The sequence below is a fragment of the Mandrillus leucophaeus genome, unplaced genomic scaffold, assembly GCF_000951045.1.
Source record: "Mandrillus leucophaeus isolate KB7577 unplaced genomic scaffold, Mleu.le_1.0 Scaffold167, whole genome shotgun sequence".
NCBI classification, from domain to species: domain Eukaryota; kingdom Metazoa; phylum Chordata; class Mammalia; order Primates; family Cercopithecidae; genus Mandrillus; species Mandrillus leucophaeus.
Window position 1 is genome coordinate 3088865 of NW_012101665.1, and position 21855 is coordinate 3110719.

Sequence of the window (21855 nt, forward strand, 5' to 3'; positions counted from 1 at the left end):
GACTAAGGTTAAGTATAGCCTAAACTGATTTTTCATAAAGGGTAAATATAAGCCCTGATTGTATAAATAGTTTAGATGATAGGAATAAAAGATTCAAAATTTAAAAAACTAGAGCCTTTTAGTCTGTTTGAACATAGTATTTCAACTGTATAAGATCCAGGATTTTACAACTAAGAAAAGGTATCCAATGTCTAAAATGAATATTTTTTAATAAACTCACAGCCATTTTAACAATTTTTTCTTCAACTTTTTAATATGCCAATCTTCTGAAGTATGTAGTCAGAAACTTCAAGCCATTTTGATGTAGATGTAGGAGGTATTGTATATTCTAGATTAAAATAGAGCCAAAACTCTTTAATATATGGTCAAAGTATTTCAGAATCTTATATCTCTTCTGAACTTTTATTTCAAACTTAAAACTGTGAAAATAGCCCTCTTTTTCTCAGCATAACCTGAAAGTCAACTGCTAACAGACATGTACAGTAAAAGAATTTTGAAAAATAATTTCAGGTTTTGTATTTGAATTTACATCATTTCTATTTCACTTTCCTAAGTGTAGTTCTCATATTTCTACCAGACATCAGTTTCAGCTAATTGTTTTATAAGAGCCGTGAGAAACTTGAGAAATTAATGTCAACAATTTATCATTCTCGATAATTAATAGGATCTTAGGTATGTCAGTTTCTCAGAAATATCTTAAATTACAGGCTTAATTTACCTATTTCCTATTTTTTTGACAGCCAGAGTCAAAAATGTTGGATGGTTTTCTTCAACTGCATTTTAAATTGTATAAGCAGAAAAAAGGAAAATGAGGGAGGCTGAGTCCTATCAGCAGTTTCCATTCTGACTTGCTCTTTTCCATTTGCTTGGTGAATACATACAGAGCGTTCAAACCAGCTGGCCTTCAAGATTGTGTAATTTAGTTTATAAATGCCGGCTTATTTTTTGGACATTTTAACTTCTGGTCCTGGCACGACATATCATGCCAATTGTTTACAAAAGGAAGTTTGGATTCTAGTACATTGCCAAACAACATTTTTGGACAATTTAGTTTATTTTTTTTTCTTTGGAGCAAATATTATTATAGTCAGTATGCAAGTGATGTTTGATTATTTATTGGATTGTAATATGACCTAGATCTAACCTTTTCTTAATTTTACTCACCTGCATGGAGCAAAGTAAATAAAACATTATGTTCTTTAAAATGTTCTTATTTGACACAATAATTTCACTTCTAATAATTTATCTTAAGAAAAAGAAGAATATGAATAAGGACTTTTCAGGCTAGGTTTAGAATAACATTATTAAATACAAAGAATATTCTTAGTAATCTAAACATCTAGCAAGAGAGAAATAGCTAAATAATTTGTAGTAATTTCTAAAGATGAAATAGAATGCATCTATTAAAAATATTGTTTTGAAACATATTTGGTGTTATTAAAATTACATAATTTTAACTGCAGTAATTGAGCTATGAAAGTATTCTATGCACATAGTCCCTGAAAGTTACCTGGAATTTGATCAATAGTGTTTTGAATAATTCAAACATTTTTATCTCAAATAACCTCTCCCCTGCACACAGACAGACATAATGAAATATTACAACACAATCAACAGAAACAGTATGAGCTCTATAAGATGGAACAGTGATTGGTAAATGTGGGAAGTTGTAAATGTTGGGGTTGAGCATTTTGGGGGTGGGTGGAACCATGTTTTTGTTTTTCTCTGTAAGAATTGTTTCATTTTTCAATTGGGTTGTTATGGTTTCCCTTAAAACTTGAAAAACTTTATGACGAGAATATGCCTTTTGGCATATTTATTGTAGATCTTTCCTCAATTTAGAATATATTTACTGACATAATCAACATGTAATTTTTCCATGCCTGAAGTTTAACTTTGATGCAGTCCATTTTATCAATAATTTTCTGGATGGTTTTGGTTTAGAGTGATTCTTAGAGCACGTTCTCCATTTAGTAGTAACAGCTCACATTACCGACCTTGACTATAGGCCAGGAGGAACTGTGCAAAGGGCTTTACCTGTGTGTAGGAGTGCACAGGTGACCTTGTACCTGCCCACCCAGGCCACATGCACTGAGGCTTGCACCACAGCTTATGTGAGGCTCTGCAGGAATCCCTGTATCCTGAACACAAGAGGATAAGAGGCTTGTGAGGAGCTATTCTCTGGCCCTCTCCCCATCACTGCCCTTTCTTCCCTGGGAGGCTGTCATGAAATGCTTTCTCATCACCTCTGGTGGCCTGAAGGTAGGCACCATTCTTTTTCACCTTCTCAGGGTATAGCTGCACACCACACAACTGCTCAGCTGTAGCCAAGAATTGGCTCCTCCATGAGGAAATATGCCACACCTTTGTGTGGCACTCATCAGCTCTTTTTGTTTTGGTGTCATCCTTTTAGGTATGTAGGACGAGGACCAGGGAGCTGGCACCTTTGGCTACTCTTCTTTTTGCTGTATATGTAAGTAGTAAACCCTCTAAATCTGAAAGTGCCTTGTTGTATCTTTACTAGCCGAATCAATCAGCTCATATTAACTCATTTAATCCTAAAAATTAAATACTGCTTTTTATACAGGTGAGTAAATTGAGATACAAATGTTGCATAGGTCATCCTGCTAAGTGATAGAACTCCAATTTAAACCAAGATAGTCTCACCATGGAGCCTGCACTCAACTCCTGCTCTAAGCTGCCTTTTATGGTTATGCAAATATTATAAAAAAGAAAGGAAATCCACGAGGCTATAGTCAAAGACACAGATAATAACAAGCATCAACAAGGAGATGGAGAAGCTGGAATCTTCATACACTGTTGGGAGGAAGCTAAAATGGTGCAGCCATTTTATAAAACAGCTAGGCGATGCCTTAAAAGAACTTGACAATTCCACTCCTATGTATGTACCCAAAGGAAATGAAAATGTATGTTCACATGAAAATTTGTATGTGAGTATTTGTAGCAGCATTATTCATAACAGCCTAAAAAATGGACAACCTAAATGTCCATCAGCTGATAAATGGATAAATAAAATATGGTATATCCATGTAACAAAATATTATTCAGCCATAAAAAGAATGAAGTACTGACACGTGCTGCAACAAGGATGGACGTTGAAAACACTATCCTTAAGTGAAAAAAGCCAGTGAAGAAAGACCCCATATTGTGCAATGCCATTAATATAAAATGTTCAAAACAGGCAAATTTACAGAAACAGAAAATAGGTAAGAGTTTGTCTAGGGCTTGGGAGAAGAGTTGTTAGGAGAAATGGAGTTTGACTGCTACAGGGTGTGGGAGTTTTTCTTAGAAAGATGAAAATATAAGTGTGAAGTTGATTGTGATGATGGTTGTACACTCTGTGAATATGCTAAAAATAAATTGTACATTTTCAATGAATGAATTGTATGGTAGGTGAATTATATCTCATAAAGTTGTTACAAAAAAAGAAGTCTACATTATATTTAATACTTTAACATTTTTACTTTTTACATTTAAATATTATATCCATTTGGAATTTATTTTGATGTGAAAGGTGATATAAGGAGTTTGCCTTTGTCTAGCCAGTTTTTCTTACATCATTTATTGAATAACGCAGTTTTATCTTGCAGATTTGAAATTCCACTTTTATTATTTTGTAAACTACCAGACCTGTTTATTGACTCCAAGTTGTAGCTTGAAGTATTTGTCTGTTCTTGTGTCAGCACTGTATGTTTCAATAACTACCATTTTCTGATATATTTAAACTTCTCTCTTTCCTGTTTTTTTCAGATTTATTGACTTTTTAAATATTTTCTTTTTAATATTTTCAAATTTTAAAAAACAATATTTAGTTTGCATCAAAAATACAGTTAGCATTTGTATTAGGTTCACATTGAATTGAGAGAATTAATAAACTGTATAAAATCTGCATTTATGCTCATTTTATTTATCCCAGTCTTCATTTACATCCCTTAGTAGAATCTTTTAGTACTAAGTAAACTATCTTTGTTATTTCCGAGGCTTTGATGTATGACGTCTTTTCTTCCATTAGTCAGATTCCATTTTTGTACAAAACAATGCTCCCTAATTTGGGTATTTTAATTTTATAAACAGCCACTCTACTGAGTTATCTTATTTCTTTCTGTTTCTAGTTGTTTGTTTTTCATTGTAGTCAAACCATTGGCAAAAAATCGTATTTTGATTATTCCTTTCCAATATTTGTGCTTTTATTTCTTCTCATTTATTTCCATTGGCCAGCAGTTTTATTTTTTTAATGTGGTATCTTTGTCTTATCCCTCCCATTAATAGAAGTCTTTGTAGTATCATTGTATTCTCACTTCAGTATGAGATCTACAAGTTTTTAGTTACGTCAAGGAAACATTTTTTTTTTTTTCCTATTTTTCTCTGTCACTATTGTGGGTGTAGAGAGCGGCAAAGGTACTTTTAACATATTGTTGAATTGTATCTGTATTTCTTTATTTGTGTTGATACTCACAGTGATATTTGCCTATAATTTTCCACTTTTGTGGACTCTTTTTTAACGTCTTTCTATTTCATATTGTCCAACCCTTAGAAAATGACTTGAACTTATTTATTCCTTTATTCTTTCAGCAGAAATGATTTTAGCATTTGGCATAAAGTATGCCAAACTTTATTGTAGGTGCTAAGGATATGGACGGGGTTAACAAAACAGTCATGCTGTCTCTTCTGGTTGAAATAGACAATTAACAAATATGTGCAGATATATTTACATATATATAGTCATGTGTCTCTTAACGACAGGGATATGTTCAGAGAAATGCATCATTAAGTGATTTTGTCATTATGCAAACATCATAGAGTGTACTTACACGCAAACCTAGATGGTCTGGGCTGCTGTACACACCGAGGCTAGATGGCATGGCCTACTGCTCCTAGGCCACAAACCTGCACAGCATGTCACTGTACTGAATACCGTAGGCAACTGTAACACAATGGTAAGTACTTGTGTATCTAAATTTACCGAAACATAGAAAAGAAGCAGTAAAAATACAGTATAAAATATTAAAAGGTACACCTGTATAGGGCACTTACCATGAATGGAGCTTGCAGGACTGGAAGTTGCTCTGGGTGAGTGAGTGGTGAGTGAATGTGAAGACCTAGGACATGACTGTGCACTGTTGTAGTCTTCACAAACACTTAGGCTATGCTAAATTTATAAAATATTTTTCTTTCTTTCATAAGAAATTAACCTTAGCTTATTATAACTTTTTAATTTTATAAACTTATTAATTTTTTTCAGTTTTTGACTCTTGTAATAACTTAAAACACAAACACGTTGTACAGCTACACAAAAATATCTACTTTCTTTATATCCTTATTCCATAAGCAGTTTATTTTTTAATTATTATTATTATTTTTTAAATTTTTAAACATTGTTGTTAAAAACTAAGATGCAAACACACCCATTAGCCTAGGCGTACCCAGGGCCAGGATCTTCAATGTCACTGTCTTCCACTTCCACATCCTGTCCCAGTGGAAGGTCTCCAGGAGCAAGAACACCGATGGAGCTGCCATCTCCCAGGCTAACAATGCCTTCTTCTGGAACACCTACTGAAGAACCTACCTGAGGCTGTTTTTCAGTTAATTTTTTTTTTAAAGAAATTTTTTCGAGATTTTATGATTTTCCCCACAAAGCTCCCTCTGTGATTTCCCTACACCATCAGGCCTCCTTGAGACCCTTTTACCTGGCCTTCTTCTAAAAAGTGGAGGTTCTGACTACTGCATGCTATTGGAGTCTGCCAAACTGGGTCTACCTTGGGAGTGAGAGGCTAGACAACTGGGAGTGAGAGAAATAATGAGGATTGTTTTCTTCACTCTTTGGAACATAGGGTCCTCTGGTCAGAGGAAAGGGGTTTTTCTCAGAGTTTTAGGTGACAATGGTGTAAGAGTGCTTCTGATCATGACTGGGGTTTGCCTGGAGCCAGACAAGAGAGTTTATATTAAAAATTTTTTAAAGCTTCCCTACACACCCCCTGCCATCTCTGTCCCACAGAGGTCCTTCTTTCTGATGTGTGGCCAAAACAAGGAGGGTGGGGTTCTCTTGAATTTTGTCTGCTCATTACTACTGTGCAGTCAGAGATTTGAGCTGCCCTAGAGTCTCAGCCAGAAGACCACAGTGAAAATACATAACTGAAACAGGAAATTCACCACTGTATAGGTAATTCTTCTGGTGTTTATTTTGGTCCCCAATTTGTCTGTTATTATTTATTTTCAGGGCCCTCAGATAGTTGCTCTGTGTATTCTACCTTGGGTTTTTATTTGTAATTAGTGGCATAGGTAGAAGCAGTGTGCTTAGTCCATTTTGGCCAGAACTAGAGCGGTACCAAAATGGAGCCCATACTCATCCACAGCCAATAACTTTTTACTGAAGAGGATTTTTTATTATTATTATACTTTAAGTTCTGGGGTACATGTGCACAATGTGTAGGTTTGTTACATAGGTATACATGTGCCATGTTGGTTTGCTATACCCATCAACTTGTCATTTACATTAGGCATTTCTCTTAATGCTATCCCTCCCCCAGACCCCCATGCATGACATGCTCCAGTGTGTGATATTCCCTTCCCTGTGTCCATGTGTTCTCATTCTTCAACTCCCACTTATGAGTGAGAACATGTAGTGTTTGGTTTTCTGTTCCTGTGTTAGTTTGTTGAGAATGATGGTTTCCAGTTTCATCCATGTCCCTGCAAAGGACATGAACTCATCCCTTTTTTATGGCTGCATAGTATTCCATGGTATATATGTGCCACATTTTCTTTATCCAGTCTATCATTGATGGGCATTTGGGTTGGTTCCAAGACTTTGCTATTGTGAACAGTGCTGCAGCAAACATATGTGTGCATGTGTCTTTATAGTAGAACGATTTATAATCCTTTGGGTATATACCCAGTAATGGGATTGCTGGGTCAAATGGTATATCCAGTTCTAGACCCTTGAGGAATCGCCACACTGTCTTCCACAATAGTTGAAATAATTTACACTCCTACCAACAGTGTAAAAGCGTTCCTATTTCTCCATATCCTCTCCAGCATCTGTTGTTTCCAGACTTTTTAATGATCACCATTCTAACTGGTGTGCGATGGTATCTCATTGTGGTTTTGATTTGCATTTCTAAAGAGGTAATTTTATAACAAGAGGGCAGAATCGTAGTGTCTTTTCAGGTCTGTTTCTCTTATACCTCATAGAGGGTGTTGCATGCTGGGCTATATCCTCTAGCAAGTGAGTAGTCATAGAGTGCCACACACAAAAATGCCATTTGGTAACTGCATTTTAATAAGAACCCTTAATGGTCCTCTGTCAAAAGAGACATATCACTAATTTGAGCCTCCTTCCATTTTTCTGTGGCCGTGCATAAACTGCTTTCTAGTCTTCTGTTTTCTCTATAGGTAATAAAGAAATGGTCATGTGGAAGAAGATGAGTAACTTCAAATGAAAAAGAAAAAATATCATTAACCCAATTTTTACACTATTTTTATTCGATATGCTAATATGTTACCTGTAGATAAGTTGGAAATTTTTAATGGTAACCAAACTTTCATAGGCAAAACAAAAATATGTAGCACCATAGAAAATAGTAAGAAATTACTTCCATTATAAGTAGTCCATGAAACCTTTGTAAACAGAGTATCATTTTTGTATGTGTCTATTTGGAATGGATGAGTGCATATACTCATTAATGCTAGGGTTGCAGCTTGTGAACCTGAGGGCAGAAAAAAATCTCAGATAAACAATAGAAATGAGCCATAACTTTGGTGTAGAAAGTAGAGAATAAGAAATGAATTAGAGAGGAGACAGAGAGTGAGGAAGAGAAATCATTTTTCTTTAGGAGCTGAAAAAATATGAAGGCCTTGGGAAAATTAGGTAAGAATAGCAGTGTATGAGAACCAGAGATGGGAAATGAAAAATTAGCAACAACTTTCTTGAGATCAAGAGGAACTCAATCAAAACTTGCCATTATACCTGTGGTGGAATAAGAGTGGCGTCAGGGGACAAATCTTTCCTAGAGATCTTTGGAGAGAAGGACGAATGGTAGGGAAAACAGACTCATGAAAGTATACTGGCAATCTGAACCAAAGAAGTACTTCAGTGTTCCTCTAAGCTCTGACTATGTAGAGTACAATAGTGTTTTCTGCATGAGGCAAGTGGTCTAAGATGATGTTTCAATTCTAGACATATTACATATGGTATAGGGGTAGTGGGATGGAAAGGATGGAGGAGGGGGCTGGGCTATAATCTCCAGCAAGTGAGTACTCAAAGGGTGGTGGCTGCAGAGGAGCAGGAAAAACAGGGGCCCTGGATTCCTTGTACCTGCCCATCTTCCTTCAAAATGTTTATGAATAATGGAACAGTAGTGCGAGATTATAAACACGTTCTACTTTCATCTTGCTTTTAAGTGTTACTTCTTGTTTTAAACTTAAAACTGTAGCATTAACTGGGAGAGGATGATCAGAGAACTGTGTAATTTTGGTTATATCTATAACACTATGTTTTTCAAATTATACACATTTTACAGGAAGACAAATGACTGCAAATAGGCTATAGGTAGTCTTCCACATGTAACACTTTATTGACCGTTACAGAAATGCTTTCCACTTTGATAATGCAATATTAAATAATGTAATTATTAGTAATTGTGTAATTATTAGTAATAATGGCTGTTAGTATTTATAATTTGAGGTCTTATTACAAGATTTTCTAAAAATGGAGGCTCTAAGATATGAATCTGTCGCCATAAGCTAAAGCAAAAAGAGTATGATGGGATGGCCATATATTGGGTAATTCACGGTGAATTACTACAACGCAAAATAGTGCGACTAGGAAGATGCATTATTTTTTTTCTATCAAAAATAAGCTTTGTTCCGCATTGCAACATGGAATATCTCGTCAAAAAAAACAAAGGCCACTGGGTTTGTCTCAGCTGACTTAACAAAGCCCCACAGCTGCTTTTTTAAAAAGATCGTTTGTGGTAAACCATTTAAGAGAAGGGAGGGAGAGGGAGAGAGAAAAAGAGAGAGAGATTTTTACAAAACATTCTGATTCATGTTCTCCCCAATCCTTCCTCCACCTCAGACAATCTTAGTCCATTATCAGAAGGTAAAGAAATCAAAGTTTCGCAACTAGAATTTTAATAAAGATGGTGGACTTTTAAGTCCATCAGTAGGGCAAAGATAGAGCCAGAAGGGAGGGAACAGAAGTGAAGCACCTGAGCAGTTCTTCTCCTGGACTTCCTCCACATCGCTCCTCCCCCAAGTCAGAAACTCGGCTTGGCAGCACTGATAACTGTTAGAGTGGCCACTGTGACTCAGCCTGGTGGGGGGTGAGGTGGGGCCAAAAGAGCTTGCTCATGCATCAGTGGGAATTGACACAGTGACCCTTGCCTCATTCCTATGATCTTGGCTACCACAGATATTCCTGAATTTCTGGGCTATTCAAGATAGTTGACCACACAACATCCAAAGAGTAATAAAACAAAAAAACATAAATACCCTAAGAGTTTCAAAATGTTGATGAGAAGATCCATAGAAATGTTAGACAATCACCTTGTCACTAACATTGGCATCATCGCTATATAGCTTTTAATATAAACCAAAAGCAAATAATATTCCAGAATATTCCGAATGGCTCTGACAGCTTGGTCCCCCAACCCCCATCCCCCAAGAGGAACCATTGAAGCAGGTTTTCTGTTGCTGCTCCCTTTCACTCCTTGACTAAACTGTGAAATACGAGTTTAGTGACTTCTGGTCCATGCTGTTTATTTCATGCTTTCACATTGAAAACAAGAATTTCCTGACCCCCTCCCCTTTCATTCTTATGTGAGGGTGAATAAAATAAAGACTTTGGCAATCTTGGATCTCAGTCTACCTCCAGAAGACCTAGAGTACTAGATTTTATAAAATATGCAGGAGCTTTACCTCTGCTTTTGGAAACAGCTTTGCAATTATTTTCTGTTTGTCAATCTGTCCTATTGAAAAATGTGGCTGACATCATCTTTTGCCTCATGTTTATGCTATACAGTACTTTCTTTGAAGGACCTAGAAAATCAAATAGTCAGAACATGGGGATTTCAAATAAACCTGATTGTTTCCCCCACATGCTGGTAGCTCCTTCTGGCCTGTATAGCATGCTACTGTACCTCCAGTAGAAGGTGGTCAAAATCTTGAAGACAGGTGCAACAAATCACACAGCCTCTCTCTTTTTACTATGTAGGCAACTCTGTTTGGCAAATGGTAATGGCAGAGGAGTCAAAGTGGGAGAAAAATGAAAGTAAAGGCTGAAGTACGTCAAAAAGAATTGTTTGTGTCCTTTTCTCCTCACTTTCTTTGACAATCAAAATTTGGGCTCATGTAACTTCTTTTTATCTCAATAGCAATTGTATAATGTCTCAAAACAGAGTTTAAAACTCCTTTTTACATGAAGCAACAGAAATTAACAGATATCCTACTCTCAGAGGAATAAAAAATATTAATACCATTCCAAATATTTCCTATGTTTATATAAGGACCTTATCCATAAAGTAATATGATAGCAAAATTTACGGAAAAATTACTTAAAAATGTGTGACTGAATTTATTAAAAAATGAGGCTTATAAAAAATATAATATTACCTATTTTCCAAGTTAGTTTGATTTCTTTCTAGATACCTGTTTTTATGGGGAAAGTTGGAATGTGTTGCTTGCTTATATTTAAAATTGTGGAAGCTAAATAGACTTTTCTAAATTACTTACCAGTGTGAATTATCCATTTTTTATCACCCAAAACATTTGTGTTTTGCACAGTTTTTGTCTTGCATAATATAACTACCTAAGCTTTACATAGACTTTAAATTGGAAAGGTGACAACAATGACTTATAAGATTGATTGAGCCATTATTTTACTCCAATTTATGTAACATTATGTTGCCAGCATTTCAGGAAACTGCAGATGAATCAGGCATACATTCTTTCTTCAACAAACTAAGAGACTAGTAAAGGAGAAGACATTTAGGTAAATAACTTTGGGACAAAATTGAAAGAATAAATGACTAGAAAAATGATACACGCACTGTTACATTTGTGGAGGACTCATCAGCAAATGGCTTTTTAAAAATGATTTTCACATGTGATTTATTGAGAAAAGGCCACTTTAAAATAGAATTATATAATTGGAAAAGGAGAGTGAGTCATGTTCATTCTGTAGGAGGTAATTTGAAAGACTAAATCTTTTAAACTATATAGAACCTCAATAACATATGTGCCCATCTAAAGTTTTATATGAAACCCATATCTATATTTTATAAACAACTCTAAAACTTACAAATAAAATTCCTCAAAGGAGAATTTCAACAAAATATATCTTTTAGATATCCATAAGAAAAAAATCGTATGAATTTAAATAGATATATATTATAGGAGAGAAGGTTTTTTTATTGCAAAACTCTTAGGATAAAGAAAGACTTCATATGGGAGCAATACTTTCAGTGAGTGGTAAAAATGTGTACAATCTAAGCATAAAAAGATAGAGAAAGGTAGTCCCAAAGAACGTAAACAGCAAAGACATGGCGCAAGGAACTATGGACATGTGTGGAAATGCTATATACGTGTGTTTGTACATGAAGGGGAATATGACATATTCAGTATGAAGGTTGAGGTCACATTGTAAAAGGGGTTGACTACTATGTGGCGCAGCTATTCCTGGGATGGCAGTGGTAAACCATTAAAGTGTTTGAACAGATGAGTACATGATATTGAAGTTGTTCCTTAGGGAACAGTAAACTAACTGCAGTATTTTAAATGCAGGGGAGTGTAGGGACTTATGAAAATGTTACTATACTAGTCCAGGTGGAGACTGATGATTAAATATTGAGTGGCTAAATAAAAGTCATAGCAGTAGGACGAGAAAGAAATGGATGATAACATGACTGTATCCTAGTGACAAAAGTACATGAGATCATGGGGAAAAACTTTACCTCCTCCACTTATTTTCCCTAGAAATATAAAAACTATCCTTGTTTTGGAAGACTTTTGAACAAATACTGAGCCATCTTGAATGATGGACCAAGTGAATCTTGAAAACAGCTCTCGTTATCATTCCACATTGATTCGAGTTTCTTCTTGTTCTTGCAGAAAAAGTTCAAAGTCATGTACTCAGAGTACTTTCAACAGTATTGTGCAAGTGTGGAGTTGACTAAATGCACGTATTTCCATCTGATGTCAAACATGCTGCCAAACCTTAATTTTACAATGAAACTACAGTTTGCCAAACAGAAAATCACAGCGCCACAGTTCCTCTGAATTCCAGGGTGCCAGTTGACCTGTGGACACATGCTTGTCCTAGTGCTGGAATTAAGGAGTGCTCCTCTAGGGCCATTTGGTTCACAGAATGAATAAGCCTGTGTATGTGACCTGATATTTTTATGTCAGTGATTTACTTCACTGTCTCTTCAAATTAAGTTTTAGAGAACCTACTTTTCTTTATGTCAGTTGTTCTTGCTGAAGTCTAAATAAAGGAAATTTAACCTAATCAAACTATAGACTGAAAATAAACAAGAAAGGGGAAAAGCAAGCAGCCTATGTTATTGGAATTCCAAGGGCTCTTTTAGTTTGGCCAACACTGCTTCTATTAGGGAGCCTCCAGTGGGATCATTGGTAAATGTATAAACAAAAGCCAAGTACTATCAAGTAATTGTCTGGCAATATCAGAATATTTCCATTTTATTTAAGAAGAAAGCACCCATTGGTGTCAGTGAGCATAACAGAACAGTGAGGAAATTCACATTGGCATGGAATGGCTTTTCCCCATTAAGCCATAAAGAGCAGGCTGAGTTACGTTCATGCCTTGCCAAACACGTTTCAGCTGAAGTCAAGAAAGTGGAAAATGCTTGAGTATTTCATTGTTTAATGAAGAACACCAGATATATAGAGAGACATGCAAAAGGCAGGAATTTATTGACTGACAAACATGCTCAAATGGAAATAGGGAACCAGAGGACTGGCCAGAGAATAGATTTTCCTGTAATAGCTTGCAACTGAAAGTTCCTGGAAAGACCACCCTCCCAGAGAATGGAGAGCTACTCATGTGTGCATGGCAGAGGTAATCTGAATAGCCCAAATTTTCAAACCAGACAATTTAGGAAATTATATGACTGGAATTGTAAAGCCTGCGATTCTACTCCATATATCACAAAGCAGTGTATTTCTTATCCTGTAATCTTTTATGTATGAAGTTCCACAAAAAATGTTTAGTGAAAATTGTTCTTTTTTTAACTTTTGAGATCTTATTAATTTGAGGTAACTGGGAGGTTTGTGAATTATCAAACTGTCTGCATCATAGGCTGTTTCTAAACCAGTTATCATATAGAAAGAGACAGAGAGAATCCCTCAATTGAGGGAAGAAAAAAAGAGAACTAATTTACCAGTATTTTTGAAATGTAATTAATTTACGTCTCAGAGTAGTCCATTGTGGTTGACATTTTTTCACCCCATTTTGTATATGGGAAAGAGAGACTTGAGAGGTTTAAATAAGTCATCCAAGGTCACACAGATAGGAGAAGCTCAAAAGTGAACTATTTTTCACTTAGCGATCTCTGACTCTTCTGGACCCCTAGCGTTCCCCACCACAAGCTCAGCATGCCAACAGCTGATAAGAAAAGCTCCTTCAAATTAGCCTAATGATTGGATGTGATTTATTTCTCACTGTTATTCCAATGATTATATGCAAGTGGACAGCATGTTTCACAATTTATGATATTATTCTGTGTTTGAAGATATCTTTTCCAGTCCTGCCACAGCTTAGCTTTGTGACCTTAGTCAAGTTACTTAATCTCTCTGAGATTCACTTTCTTCATGTGTGAAATGGAGGCAATAAAACCGACCTCATGGATGATTATATTCAGTGAGCTAATCTACGTAAACACTAAGCATGGTGTCTGTCATATAGTGACGATCTGTCAAGGCAAGTGATTATAACTAGCTAGGTTATACGACCTTAACAAACAGCCACCAAAATATCAAAGTTAATTTATCATTTATTTTGATATCAATCATTGGTCAGTTAAGCTCTAAATTCAGCTTACTCAAGGTCCCAAGATGAAGGAAACTTCATTTCAGTATGACACAGGCTTCCTCGGTCAGTAAGAGAAATAAAAATAATGACTCGCACACTGGTTCTTAAAACTTTCACCTGAAAGGAAACCTGATACTTCTGCTCACATTTCACTAGTCAAAGAAGGTTGTATGACTCTGTCAAATTCACAGGGGGTCAATGTGCCCAGAGCCAATCACAATAATGATTTAAAATAGTTTCTACCATTAGCTTGCAAAAAGGAATGCAAACCTAAATCCTCTATAGTAAGTATTATTTAGTCAAGTCATTATTAATGAAATCTTATCATCTTAGCAAATGTAAAATCTCTTACTATCCAAATTTATTCATTTCCAAGTTCAATTACCAAAGGATTGAAACTGAAGCATCAGTACTGGAAATCAAAAGAGACACTGCCCTAAACTGAAAATCTTCTTTCTCCTACATATACTCTTCATGCAGATATCCCAGGTATAAGAATTTTTCTATATTTCCCCGTCTCTCTCTCTACCTGTTCCATTTCTCTCTCTTCCATCTTCCTCTCTCCCCTTCCATATATTATACATAGATATGTGTGTGCATATATATACATTTTTTATTTTTTAATTGTTCAAAAGTTGAAGATATAATGCCCCATTTCCTCTAAGTATTTTAGTATACATTTTCACACACACAAAAGCATGCTCTTATATAATCAAAGTATAATCATAAACACGAGGAAATCAACACCAATAAAATAATACCATCCAATTCATAGGCCCCATTCAGATTTGTGGATTGCATCAATAATATTATTTATAAGCTCTTTCCCTTCTGGTTCAGGATCCAGTCATTGAGTTGTCGCATCCCTTTAACCTCCTAAATTGTAACAGTTCCTCTGAATTTCATGATCTGAACATTTTTTGAGGCATATAGATGAGTTACTTTGTAGAATATTCCTCATTTGGGGTTTGCTTGATTCAGGTTATGCATTTTTTGGCAGGAGCACCCCAGAAGATCCCATATTCTTCTCATTATATTATTTCAATAGATGCATGTGATGTTGGTTTTACCACTTGGCTAGCCAAGTGTCTGCTAGATTTCTACAATTTAAGAATAATTAATGATGTTTTTGCATTTCAAATATTTTAATAAGTATTTAATGAAAGGATACTTTATAACTATTTAATTATTCAACTCCCTATCAAACATTCACAAGAGGGTTTGAGTATATTTTGATAATTTTTGCCTGAATCAGTTGTTACCATGAGGTAGCCAAAGCCAGTCATTTTTAAAATCAATAATTTCTGATTAGTTGGCATACTACCCTCAGATAGAGATTTTTCCTTCACTTATTCATTCATTCACTCAGATCAGCATGTACTTACAGATTCTTATTTTCCAATTGGTTATAATCCTTTACTATCATACTTTTTTTGATGCTACTTTTTTTTTCTAGGTTTGGCTAATAAAAGCATCCCTAAGCTGGTTTCTTGATATTTTCCCATCATTCTTTAAGCAATTCCTATTTTTTTTCACACAAAAAAGTGTTCAAGGTTCTTGTACATTTTTTTTTGCTCTGATTCTGAGATCAGTTTTTTCTCCAGGACTCCCTGGTTCCTTTTGTGGGGACATAATATTTAGAAAATAGCATCTGGCTTCTCAGTATGCTCATTGCTACTGTAGTGTCATTGCTTTCTAGTCTTTCTCAGAGAATACAGTATAGAACCAGGAAACACCTTTCACACACATACACATACACACACACATATACCCACATACACACTTATAAATTTACCCACCTGTGCATCTGTTTCTATATCCAATTTTATATATATATAAATAAAAAAATAAAAATTGTGAATTCACACCAATACCACCAATCTCAGTTCAACTTCAAAGAGTCTATTCTATCTCCTTCACCTCACTTATTCTTATATATTGTACACCAGGGTCCATTGTTCCTGTCCCAGGTCCCTGAGGTGCCTAAAGACTCTGTTTTTATCATAAAACAATTTGCAAATTATAGTAAGAATTGAAATATTTCTTTCATGGTATGGTCTCGCTTTATTCACAACAAAAACAAAGAACATATTTATAAAAGAACCACTGAGCTGGAAATGGCAAAAGACTTTTCAGGTATAAATAATGATTTGTGTGCCCACAAATTTACAAAATAGCACAGGAAATAGTTTCTTAGTAAAATTTTTGTCCTTTTGTTCCCGAATTACACATAATAAGGTCTACATTAAAATATGGAGACTACATGAAGTTTTCTTATTAGCATTGAATTGAGTTCACTAATTTTTGTGTGTGTGTATATGTAAAAAAACATCTGCAGTGGGACTTTTGATTCCAGCCAAGATGGAGTAGACCTCACTCCTCCCATGTTCTCTCTTGAAAAATTATAAAAACTCCAGATATACTACAACAAACAAGCATAGAAAGACACTGAAAGTGGAAAGACGATAGACTGCCTAGGGACCTCAGGACTTGAGGAGCAGCACAGTGGTGAGTCACCTCAGTTTTTGTAATTGCCTCCTATATATCCTAGACAGAACACTGCAGAAGCCTTCAACTGCACACTGCCAGCAGACACTCAAAACAACACACAAGATTTCTATTCCTCCTCACCAAGATGTAAGGAAAAGGTGACCTATCAACAGAAAACATTTTTGGCCCAACTACATCCAAGCGTTAACAGAAAATCCTCCTTCGGTCCCCATGGTTCCAGTGGGAATGAGCAAGGAAGTAATCTTCCACCTTACCCCTCCACCCTGTGAAAACAAGCAGTGATGCACTCTTTCCTCCATTGGGTGATATGAGTCTTTCTATGCATGGACCTGAACCTCTACCCCCACTCAACATGAAGACTGGAAAATGTGTTGCAAGTCAGGACTAGTTAACATTCCTGGAGTCAGCAGATGCAGGAGAGCGCTGAACACCTATGCATATCCAGCAGCAACAAGACTGAATGAGGAGGTACACTGCCTTGCTACTCCACTTTCCCCCACTATGGTGTCAGAAGGGCATGGTGGGAAGCTGAGCCTCCATCTCTATCAGGTATCAATGAGGCAGAAGAAGGTGGTGGGACACAGGATCAGTTAGCACTCCACTTCCCACTGGTGTGATCAGAAACTAGTGGTGAGCTAAATTTCTAACCCACTTCTGCAGCAACAAAGGGGTAAAGCTAAGTATATCTGACTCTCACACTCACACTACACATCAACAGGGCAACTGCCTTGAATAAAAGACTGAATAGAATCTGTAGTTACATAATCTAATACCCAAAATGTTCAGCATGCAGTAAGAAACTCACAGGAAAATTCCAACTTGAGTGAGAAAAGACAATGAACAGTCACCAGCACCCAAGTGAATCAGATGTTGGAATTAAGTGACAAGAATTTTAAAGCAGTAATTACAAAAATATTTTATGTAACAATGACAAATTCCCTGACACAAATTTAAGAAACAAAAAGTCTCAGTGGAGAAGCAGCAATTATACAAAAAGAACCAAATGGAAATTATAGAACTAAAAAATATAATAATAATACAACCTGATGGATGGGCTTAATCATAGAATGGAGATGACAGATTGAATCAGTGAAATTGAAAACAGATCCATAGAATTTTTCCACTCTTAACAACAGAGAGAAAATAGACTGAGAAAAAATTAACAGAATATCAAGAACCTGTGAAACAGTACCAAAAGATCTAGTATGCATATTATCAAAGGCCCAGAAGGAGATTTAAAAAAAAGAACATTATTGAAAAAGTATTGCATGAAATGATGACTGAAAAGTTCTCAAATTTGGTAAAAAACATAAATTTACACTTCAGAAAATTTAGCTAACTTCAAATAGCATAAAATTAGACAAATTTGTGCCAAGATATGTCAAAATTAAACTTGTAAAATGTAAAAACAAAGAAAAACCTTGAAAGTACCCAGAGAGAAACAACACGTTACCTATTAAAGAACAAAAGACAACAGATTTCTCATCTAAAACCATGGAGGCCAAAAGGAAGTGGCACAACATCTTTCAACTACAAAAAGGAGAAACATTGTCAGCTAAGACTTCTCCATCAGGAGAAAATACCCTTCCAGAATGAGGAAAAATCAAAACATTCTAAGACGAAAAACCAGGATAATATATTTCTAATATGTCTACCCTAAAACAGCTAATGTAAGTTCTTTAAACAGTCAATAATGGCTATTGTGGACCATTGCTTCTTTTTGCCCTGTAGAAAGATTCATTGGAAGAATAATAGATGTACATTTTGTTTTGAACAATGGTGTTATTTGGAAATCCTGACTAAGATTTTTTTTTGGGGGGTGGGGAATAATGCTGGATATTTAAAAGGATGATATAACATGCTAGAAAGTATGAGTTGTAGGTCTAGTCCTGGTTTCCCACTGCTGGTCTGTGACAGAAATGTGATCCTACTGTGAAGCCTCAGAATAAATACTCAACAGAAGGAGACCCAAAGACAAATGACAGAGCCTCTCTGTATTTGACTCTATCCTTGAGTTGATATGGCACCAGGTAGAAATCTGCTCTAATTTCCCCCAACAAGAGAAGGAATATTACTTAGAAATATATCTTGGAGTACTCTTCTAGAAAGAATGTCAGTGATCTGAGATCTTCTGAAGCTCAGTCCAGGACTGTTCTCCAGGCAAGAAAAGGAGAGTTTGATCGATCAATTTTGTTCAAAAAGTTCAGGGGTGAGGGTAGAGGAATAGTAGTTTGGGGTGTGGAGGTGTGATTTAAGGGAAAAAATAACTTTTCCATTATTCCTCTGTCTGAATATTCAAAGTCTGGAACACATCAAAAGCAGTTAAAAATAAAAGGGATTGTTATACTTATCTGTCATCCCAATGCAGTTTCCATATTATTTAAATTAGCAAGTTATCTTTGGGTGACATTAGCCTTAGTGATGTGAATTGCAGTTTTCTTAATGATTTCAGGGCTTAACTATTTAGTAAGTAGGAGGAAAGCTATCTAACAGAATGCACCTTAATAGGAAGAAAATCAGTTGAACTGAATAAATTAATGTTTACATTCCCTCAGTCTCTATTTTTCATCTAATATTACCCCATGCTATTAGAGCCTCAGCCAAAAATTGGGTTTTATTCATTCTGGCCCTGTGATTTCCTTTCAGTAAGAAATGTTCAGGGAAAGACACATAAGTGCAAATAAATTTAGCTAGCATTTGCTTGGCTGATTCTCAAAGAGGATCAAGAAAGGAAATGGAGAACACCAATGATAAACTATTCAACAGGGCATTTTGAAATTGGCAATGTTGCAAGAATAGTATTTTATGGTCGTTCAGATACATAATATGTTTTATAGAATGCTCAGAAAAAATAAAATGATCAAACCACAGCCTTTTAGGTATAGATGGAATGGCAAGTGATTTATTTGATACATAGTAAATATTTGAAAAAGATTTCAATTTATTTCAAGAAGAGTGCAGATAAGATTTGTTGAGGAAAAGATCTTTATAAGGCACATTAAAATATTTGGAGTTAGATTAGATTTCATTTTTGATATAAGAAAAAATAAATAATATCTTTTTCATATTTAAAGGAGTTATTTAGTATCAGTAGATCAGCTGCTGCTCTAGTGTCTCACAATTGTCAGTTGCATGGGGATTGCAAGTGCTTTATTAAATGACTTGTTAATATTATCCTCCCTCAAAAAGGATTTGTGGTGAGAAACGACTGCCACTACAAGTGAACTAGAAGACACCAGTCCTGAAATTCTGCTTCTCACTAGTACTACGAAGCTTGCATTAGAATAAGCACATTAAGAAAAAGTAACAAATTTCATTTTCATATTTCTCATCCATGTGGAAAAAAATAAAATACAAGCCTGAAATATCAAATGTGTTTAGTGGAGGGATGTTTTAGAATCACCGGTGTTTTTATTTGTTTTGAGTTTTAATTTGATATGGCTTTTCCACTTTGTTTTGTTCTGTTTAAATTCCTTAGGTCTTCTGCCAATCACAGTACTAGAGTCCTCAATAAGTTAACTGACATGATTTCCATGATTGCCCAAATAGGGAAATAGTGAGATGCTTAAATAATTTGATTAGTGTAGTTTATTTTCCATATCAAATAACTTAGGTCAAGTTAAGGAAATTTCACAAGCATGAACTACTAGAATTTTAGAGGAAGTGAATGCAGTGAACCACCAAATCTCAAGGGTCTGCTTTAACCTCAGAAGTAATCCTATCTTGATAATTAATCAGTGACATAGTTAAGAATTCAAAAGAAAATAGCCTATTTTGCCAGGAGTGCCTGTAGATGTTGAAATTCAAATAAACAGAAAAAGCAAATGACCCAAAGACAGTAGTCTTCAAGAGCTTCGCTGGAATTCACAAAAATATTTCCTTTAAACAGTGCAGTACTTAGACTAGCTATTTCACCTTGGAATTTGAGTTCATGAAGAAATGATGAGTTTAACTGTTCTCCTGATTTATCTGAGTCCTTTGGAGTTTATGAACTAGAAAGAAACAATGTGACATGGTACTGGACCCAAAGGTTTACTCTTTTCTCTGTTTGATGTGATTCAGGCTGTTTTCAGAAAGAGCGATCTTGGATATAGAAAGCCTATCTTCATGTGAGATATTGTGAGCTACTCGCTTCATGACTACAAGTCTTTTAACACATTCTGGTTTTTTTTTTTTTTTTTTTTTTTTTTCCAGGCTGGAGTGCAGTGGCCGCATCTCAGCTCACTGCAAGCTCTGCCTCCCGGGTTTACGCCATTCTCCCGCCTCAGCCTCCCGAGTAGCTGGGACTGCAGGCGCTGGCCACCTCGCCCAGCTAGTTTTTTGTATTTTTTTAGTAGAGACGGGGTTTCACCGTGTTAGGCAGGATGGTCTCGATCTCCTGACCTCGTGATCCACCCGTCTCGGCCTCCCAAAGTGCTGGGATTACAGGCTTGAGCCACCGCGCCCGGCCTCTGTTTTCTTTTTATAACATTAAAGTGAGCTAAATTATTACCATCCCAGTTATACAAATTGGTCAAACATGGCCAGCAGTGCTTTCTGGTCATTTTTCATACTTGCAAATGAAAAACTCATTGTTAATAGATCAATATCATGACCGAATCAATGGCTTTGAGGTCTTAGAAGAAAATTACAGACCATGGAGTGGGTTACTCTTGGGAGTTGAATAATGTACTGTATGGAATTACTAATTATGTGGGGAATATTTGTTGAATAAAGTCATGAATGAACAAATGTTGTCCACAGAAGTAAATCCAACTATAGATGCCAGAGTTGCAATGAAAGCTACTCACCTGAAGGTCAATGTCGTTTTTACACAAAATGCCAATTTGAAGTGAATTTGTGTTTCCAATATTAGAGAACTTTATATAAGTTATGGCATTATCTCCTTAAGATCCTATTAACATAGATATTAGAGATAGTAGAATTAGTTTATTTCTTACCTATGCTTACTTTTTAAATATTGCAAACAGGAAAAAGTAAATGAGGTATTACAAGGGATCAACCATTCTAATGCCTGGGTTTTGATAACATAGATTGTATGTTCAAGTGGATTCTTAAAGGTCATACAAGAGCTACATAGGATTTCTTATTTCTCTTAAAACAACCTTTTTTCATAGAAAATTGTTAGCTTTAAATACTATCCATATACCAGTCAACACTTGTGTGCAAAGAATCCAAAATGAATGTAATTATGCTCTGATTTTATCATTCCTACTAATGGAATACTAAGGAAATCTGCTAAGTAGGAAGATTTAGTAAAAGATTTCACAGTATGATAG

General features: G+C 35.6%; 1 long non-coding RNA gene across 1 annotated transcript in view; it reads right to left on the reverse strand.

Moving 5' to 3' along the window:
• Window positions 1-18727, reverse strand: part of LOC105537004 — a 190676-nt gene extending 171949 nt beyond the window's left edge. Inside the window, exon 1 of the long non-coding RNA XR_001005656.1 lies at window positions 18535-18727. This is a non-coding gene — a long non-coding RNA (uncharacterized LOC105537004). The remainder of the gene's footprint in view (window positions 1-18534) is intronic.
• Window positions 18728-21855: the final 3128 nt, after the last annotated feature.